This window comes from Papaver somniferum, unplaced genomic scaffold, assembly GCF_003573695.1.
Source record: "Papaver somniferum cultivar HN1 unplaced genomic scaffold, ASM357369v1 unplaced-scaffold_31, whole genome shotgun sequence".
Classification (NCBI taxonomy): Eukaryota; Viridiplantae; Streptophyta; class Magnoliopsida; order Ranunculales; family Papaveraceae; genus Papaver; species Papaver somniferum.
This window is the reverse complement of record NW_020642151.1, coordinates 148,188-156,648: the sequence shown is the minus strand read 5'-3', so window position 1 is coordinate 156,648 and position 8,461 is coordinate 148,188.

The window sequence follows — 8,461 nt, the reverse complement described above, 5'->3', positions numbered from 1 at the left end:
CCCCAAACCTTGGTGAAAAAAGGAAAACCTTTAAAACAACAATCACAAAAAATTAGACAACTAGAAAATATCAACCCAACTGATTCTTACCACCAGGACATGGGCCATTCCTTGACTCTTGTAAGTCACCTCACTTCCAACAGGCTTGTTAGCGTTAATCTGATAATCTAAGGCAGATTTGGTATTATCAATAGTTCTGTTGAACGTTATTTCATCCCAAGGATAAGAGTTGAAGTCGACGAGGTTATCCACCAGGTACCAGTGATCATGCTCAACTACTTTGTCATCTCCCTTTCCCAGGACATACCTGTGGACAACATATAGTAACGACAATTTCACCTTGTCATCAGATTCCAGTGGGACTTTGACAATTTCACATTCAGCATTAGAGTTGCTTGATTGGTGACATTTCTTCGATTTTTTTTCGTCGTCGTCCTACTCCTCCTCCACTTTGCCAAAAAGTAATAATTTCAAACGTTTTCCAGTTACTGGTTTTCCTTCATCGGGGAAATGCTTCATCTTAAGGCAGGGCTTCGTGGCGGGACGAGAAAAATTATGGTCCGACTTCCTAAAACTAAGCCCCAAAATCAATGCGAACTCTTTCTTTCCGAAGGAGAGTTCCTTTCCACAAACCATTACGCGCATTTCTTCACGGTGACCCTTATCACCTTTATCACCCGTGGAGATCTGACTAGCCAATAAAAAATGAAACAAGGCACTAGACCACGTTTGCATCGGCAGGTGCAGTAAGGGGCCAATTGTAGTTGACATAAATTTCTCTTGCTCGGCAGGAGACAGCAGGTTACGCACCCACTTCAAAACCTTCGGGCTCGAGTATGTTGTTACCTTGCACGTATAAGCCCGGTACCTGGCAGGGTGAACAAACATCCTACAACATAGAAATAAATAGTTACACCAATTACAACATACAATTTCTTAGAATTAAGTATTTGAGAGCGGAAAGCAGCAACATTGAATAAAGATAAATAGTCGTGCATTCCAACTAATCCAATAACCACATGTATTCAAGTTGTAAAAGTGACTCAACGAATGACCGATCTAGTTTCCGTTTACAAGTGGCTTATACCAAATACACCTAGAAAGAACAATGCAGCAACATGGAAAAAATAGGATTCGCATAGAGGCATCTAACTTTCTTTTATATATAAATAACTAAACTATTGTTATTGTCATTGTTCAAATTTAACTTATAGGCTATTAATGCATACATTTCAGCATTTGACAGGGAATGCTCAACGGTACCATCGGAGTTAAGAATAAGAAAAAAACAATAATGAATTCATGTATGAAATGAAAGACTCTAACAATCTAACGGACATTAAAAGAGGGAAAAATACTAAGCCATCATATAGATTCCTAAATGATGAAGCAGATTAAAAATGAATTCAGTACTTAATATACCCTCTCTTTCTTTTGTTATCACATGTCGTTTCTCTTAAAGCTTTCAATGAATCTCCAGCAATTAAAAAAAAATTGGCATGACACGGTACATTAGGCTAAATGTCACCTATTACCTTTCAACACCATCGTCAGATACCACTCTTTTGTCCTCCACAGTGGCATTCGGTGATATAATTTTCTCCAAATGATCAACAAATTTCACTTTTTTAGAATACTTATTCTTCTTCTGTCCTGCACCCATAATTTAGAACCTACAAACATATTATAATCGAGATTATTTAGTTACTCAAAGTAAACTCCCGACACAAAGTTATAGTGATTAAGTAAAACTAAGTTCCTATCTACCTAAAACTATGTCCAACACACACATACGAGCACCAGCATAAATAATCTAAAAGCTCTAATTACCAAAACAAACTAACAAAGAAAAGGCGACTAAATTAAAAGCGTTATCTGTGGATACCACATCCCTACGGTTGTCTAGCCGCTACCAATTGAACAATAAACTAGTTTTTACTGTGAGCATACTAAATGCTCATAAAATAGTGCTATACTTTGGAATTTAAAGCTCTTAAAATTCACGCAAGGACACTTCAGGTTTCTATTTTCACCGACTTAGGCATCATGCTCTACGCATAATCTCTCGCATACACTCAACTTCAAAATAAAATAAAATAAAAAACGGTAGAGTAGGAGGCGAACCTAATTGATTTATTTGTTTCTTCTTGAATTTATTGATCACCTAACAATGAACAGAAAAATACGAAGGTCAGAATGGTAACCATGAAGCTTAAGCAAACCACACATCAAAACAATTGAGCATTCATCCATGGTTGTACATAGAGCTTAATCGACCTCAATTTTGTATCAGGCATTATTATCAACGAAGAAAACATTTCAGGCATTGTTTTTAAGCTTAAAATTGTTGCAAGACTAAAATTATCAACGATATTTTATTGTTGCAAGACTAAAATTATCAACATCTATGCAACACCTTAACGTAACTTGCAAGTTTCAAGTTTTGTGTTCTGGATACTGTCACAGTTAAAATTCCCTACCACCCACTCATAAGAACACCAAAAATAAGGAGTTTCAGTAGACCTTCCCTACACCCACCAAACGTTTCAATCTTGCAAATACGTTATTTTACTGACACACACTGTTCTATTTACTTCACAGCTAATTTCCAACCACCCTGGGCTGCATGGGGGTAAACAAGTGGAAGGATAAAGCATTCACACTCAACAAACCAAATAAATGCAATCTTAAATGACAACATTAGGAACCACTTATGCATCAAATTTCAAAATAGGTTCATGCCAGTGTTTTAAGTTGCAAAAGAATCATTGTTGATGGCCATATATCAGAAGAAAATAAAACTTCTGACAACGTTTAATCCTACCACCAAGAGCCAATGTTGTAAGCATCATACACTACATCAATCACTATAGTTCCCTGATTCTTCAATCTAAACCATGATATGAACCCTCAATTCCTCACTCTAAGCAACAACAGAAGATCCATTTCACATACATGAATTTTATGGATCATTTTTCTCATTAGATGCTGGTTTACTATTTTATTCTCAGCCTTACAAGAACCAAAAACGCAAGTACCAAATCCAGATACAAAAAAGAGGAACTATTTCATTTCCATTTCTCTGCAATATAGTGACTTCCACTCATATCTGCAGCCAAATGTTATAAAGTCAGTCTGATTATTCATAAGTATAAAAACACCCATTCTATGACTTAGCCCAAATAATAAACAACAAGTGAATATTTACAAAGTGCACAGTGTGAATTAGACAAACTCATAAATAGCACAAACATCCTACAACAAGCACAAATGAAGCATCATTTACAAATCTTATCACAAAACCAAAAAATGATAATTTTAAGAATGTTGTAGCACCAGAATACCAAAATGACAATCTATGGTAATACCAGAAACTAACATAAAAACAAACGAACTAAGATTCAGTTTCACAAACCCCAAAAATCTAAAGACAAAATCTCATCTTCAATTAACCAAATAAAATTTCAGAAAACCACTTATCATTCTAAATCTTAAACACCTAACCAAACATTGCCGACTTTCATTTGATATCCAACAAAATTGAATCCTAATTTCAGATTGATGACAAATAATTTTAAACCCTAAATCATACCTTTTTTTTTTCTTCTGCTGGTTTTGAAGTTGGGGTTATATCTTTCTATCCTGCACTCTCTTGGCTCTCCATTTATCCAAATCTTCTTCCCTAATCTCTTCTTTCAAATACCTACTTTTAATCCGTATTTATTAGTTCTTCATAGATGGCGAATTGGGTATGTAAAAATATAGGGTTTTTCTGTTATAGGGTATTGGTGTTTTGCTGTGAATCGTTCATTGTTTGTCCTGCATATCAAGGAAATATTCAATCTTGCAGCGGATTGAATCTGAGATGACACTGAGAGAAAAGTAAGATAAAGTGAGGGAAGGGTTGGAGAGATAGGGTTAAGGATGAAATCAATAAAATTCAATCTTGCAGGGAATTTTATTTTCTGAGAGAGAACTGAAGTGGAAGAAACTGGGAAGAGTTGATAGGGAAGGAGATGAAAGTGACGGAAATAACAAGAGGATGGAATTAGAGAGATTTGATCCGTGAAATTTTTGCTGAGGTGGTAGCTGACTCAGCCAAATTTTTTACTGAGGTGGTAGATGACTCAATCAAGAGGGTCCAGACCTTTTCTAAATAAGGGTATAAATGTCTATAAAATCCCAAAAGGGTGTTATTTGTATATTTTATTTAAGGGTGACAGTTTTGGAAGCTTGTTTTCAGGGGGGCTATTTTTGCACATTAAAGTAACATTTTGGTGGCATGCTTGATTCACCAAAATTAATAAACAGATAAAAAAAGAAAAAAACATGAATACTCTTCTCCACCGCTCTTGGGTCTTGGACATGCAATGAATACTAAATTGGCTTGCCCTAGCAAACTCTACTTTCTCTCTAATACAGTAATACTCATGAAATTCAAGAAAACAGGGTCGGGAGCAGTAGCCAGGATAAGGCAAGCAGTTAAAATATACTCCCTCTGTCTCTTATATATAGGCGGAAAAGTGGAATTCTTTTGGAATAAGAAATTTTTTGGTTTTTATAAATTTTTCTAATGTTCCATGATTTACCCTCATCAATTCCAATACATTTATCTAGAAAATATGGAAAATTTCAATTTATTAGGAGTTTTTATCCCACTAAAATATTGAAAAGTAGAATTGTTCTTGGGAATTACCAAAAACATTAACTAAGTTTGTTAACATCATGCTCTTTAATAAGGGTAAATATGAAAGAAATCACGTTGAAATTGTTTTTATGCCTATCTATAGGGACTAAAGAATTTTAGTTCTCCGCCTTTATATTAGAGACGGAGGGAGTACATTACATATCTCTGAGCTGTTGCCCTATAAAAAGCACGAAATAAATGCTATTTAAACAAATAAATGGTGTTCGATCACCTGATCTTCTCTTCGAAAGAAATTGAGAAGCACCTTAAACCAACTAATCCAGGCGTCTTTATATGTTTGGGGACACATTCAAAATTATTTGTACCATAATTACCAATTTTTTTGTTTTGGAAACCATTTATTAACCTAATCAACTGATAATAATTCTGTTATGAGATTTTATTCCATTATAATTAAGAATTTTTTGTTTTTGAAGGAAATTATGAGTAATTAAGAATTTATGATCTTATTACCGTTATTTTTCCTTAATTAACATGAGGTCAATTGGAAAAACAAGAGAGTCACCTAACTAATTAACGGCTCCGGATCGTCTACACTCAAAACTTCTCTACAACTCTGTGCTTGTGAATGAACGGACGTCACGTGTTCGGTTTTCAACATACCAAGATCAGAAAAATTGAGTATATTAAAGTTGTTAAAATTAAAAGATTCTCACGGAGATAAAAATGGAAAATGTTTATCCTCCCTCAAATATCTCCTCGCTCATACCGTATCAGATTTATTGTTATGGAAAATGTTCGAGTGTGTCAAACTGAAGGACTCTATATGCAGTGATCTCAACACATAACTCTCCTTTCTTAAATCACTCAAGTTTTATTTTATTGAAAGTGAAAACGAAGAGAGCAGCTACGTGATATGTTTGCTAAAACTCATCCTTCCAATTAATACTATGAACAGAAAAACCAATCCCCCAAAGTCATTTGGCTGCAATGGAGGAGGCATAAAAGACTACCAACCAAGGAGAAAAAAACAAATATAGATAGGGAATGAAACATTCTAACTTATGGGTGTTGGTCATACAGTGGTAAGGAGTTCCTTCACTATAGTTATAGTAGCCGATTTCTACCAGGCTCCATATGTATTTAAAACTAAAATAAAACAATCATAGATTGAAAATGTTGAAGAAGATGAAAAGTGTTCATCAATTATTCTGAAGACTACGATACAGTATGAGAGAGTTCAGGGAGGATAAAAATTTTCCATTTTTATCTCCGGAAAATATTTTAATTTTAACAACTTTAATATATTCAATTTTTCTGATTTTGGTACGTTGAAAACCGAACACGTGGCGTCCGTTCATTGGCAGGCGCAGAGTTTGCAGAGAAGTTTGGGCGTAGACGATCGGGAGCCCTAATTAACTCGTTTTCAATTATAATCCGAAATTCAAATTAAGGTAATTAATAGTAATTATCCCGTTAGAAACTCTTAATTATCTTTCCCGTTATATTTTCTCAATAGTTGTGAAATCAAATTTTGTTTCTTAAAAATTCGCTTGAAATTAAATGACGGCATTAATTATCGCACAACTATTCATAATTTAGTTTTTATATATATTTTTTTGATGAACAATCAGATCACATTTCAAAATTTTGGTGGATCGGGATCCCGTAAAAACTTCTTTCGAGGAATGCGCCAGACCAAGTCATTTCTCAAGAACAATAGCTAAAGGCCCTGATACTACCACTTGGATCTGGAACCTACATGCCGATGCTCACGATTTCGATAGCCATACCAGTGATTTGGAGGAGATCTCCCGAAAAGTATTTAGTGCCCATTTCGGTCAACTCTCCATCATATTTCTTTGGCTGAGTGGCATGTATTTCCACGGTGCCCGTTTTTCCAATTATGAAGCATGGCTAAGCGATCCTACTCACATTAGACATTCAATCCAAAAAGGTGATTACATGATTGTTTACAAGAAAAAGAACATCAAAATTCAAGAAACTTAAAACCCAAATACAAATAAAGATACCAATTTCATGTAATTCGCAAAGAGAAAAAGCAAAATACCGCAAACGTACCAAAAGATGGTATAATCCGGAATCAATTCCGACCATTTTGAATGTTTGTCTTCTATACCAAGAGATGCTCCAAAAACAAAGGAGTGATTAGCCTTTAATCTTGTATATATGAACGAAAAACCCGGATGCCCTAAATCCCTTTTGTTGAAGATGAACTCAAAGCTATGCCGTGTTGAATCGCCGATGTTCTCGAATCTAGAATAACAAGCCATGAAACAACCAACAAATATTGAACAAATCACCATCAAAATGAAGAAATAATCGCTCACAAAGCGAAGAAAAAATCGCCCAAAAAGTAAAATCACCAAAATGGTGAAGAAATGTGTCAAAAGACACCATAAATTAAAAAACAACATCTATTCTATTAGAAAATATATTAAAACTAAAGAAAGACAATGATTGTTGCTCAGATTTGGTCCAAAATCTGAGCAAGATGATAATGAAGAGTTTTTTTTTTTTTCCTTTGGAGAGTGAGAAAGAGAGAAAAGCGTTTTCAAAAGAAAGAAAATCAATATCTAGTTTCTATATATATATACATCAATCTAATTTTAACATTTACAAACATTCTATATACAACACAAATTTAAGAAAAAAATTTGAACTCGCAGCGCGAGTTCAAAAATGAATTCGCGGCTTTATATCCGTCGGATGATGGAGATGTGACATAATCAAACTGAAGACTTAACCGCAGTTGGGGTTTTAAATACGCCGGATATTTAGAGATGTATCTTCGTCTTCTTCAAGAAAATAATAGCTTTCAGTAAGAAGTTAAAACCATGACCTGGTCTAGTAGTGACAGTTGACCCGCAAGTTAGCATATTTGTTCTCATATAAGTTCATTATACAGAGAATTCAGAAAGCAAAGGTTGTCAATTCTAAATCGGAAAAAATAAAATTCAAGAAGTAATCTAACTATGCTAACAAGTATCACGTTAGATTAAGGCATAAGCTGTTAACAAATTAGATTGATGCTGCCCAAACTATTTCCGTATATACTGATAGTTCACTTCTTTGTACAATTGACAGCAGTTCGATATAATAAGAAAAAAAACAAAACTAAGATTATAAAACATGAGTCATCCTTTCCAACTGTATTCTTTTATGTTTTTCGTTTGTCTTTGATTATCGTGTTCTCGATAGAAACAGACAATTAGCTGTAGTGTGTATATATATGTATCTCAGTAATTCAATACTCTATATACTCGTATACAATCATTAACCTGGGATACTAAAGAAAACATGATTGGGTTTGAAATCAAGATATATTATGGACTAAAATTCTAGGTTTTCCAAAAAGAATAAAAGATAAAGGTTCGCTCTTGCCACCGTAAGTATTTCGTGGGAAATTCTTGGTATTCCATGAAATATATCCTCTAAAAATACGGCGTACTTAAAATCCAAACCGTGGTTAAGTCCTCAGTTTGATGATGTCACATATCCATCATCCAACGGATATAACGTCGCAAATTCATTTTTGAACTCGCGCTGCGAGTTCAAAATTTTTTCCACAGATCTATTATCTTCTTTATCTAAAATTTTCTTAAGGTTCCTATGAATTCTCCGATATACTAGCAATTGATTACGAGTTTCCTTATTAGTTGCTTAATTTTGGTAAAGGTTAGTTGTTTAATTTCCTTGTTTAGTTACTTGATTTCTGTTAGCATATAAATGTTTTTATTTTCTTGGCATAATTACTGGTATTAGTACTTAATATTCGTTCATTTAAAAATT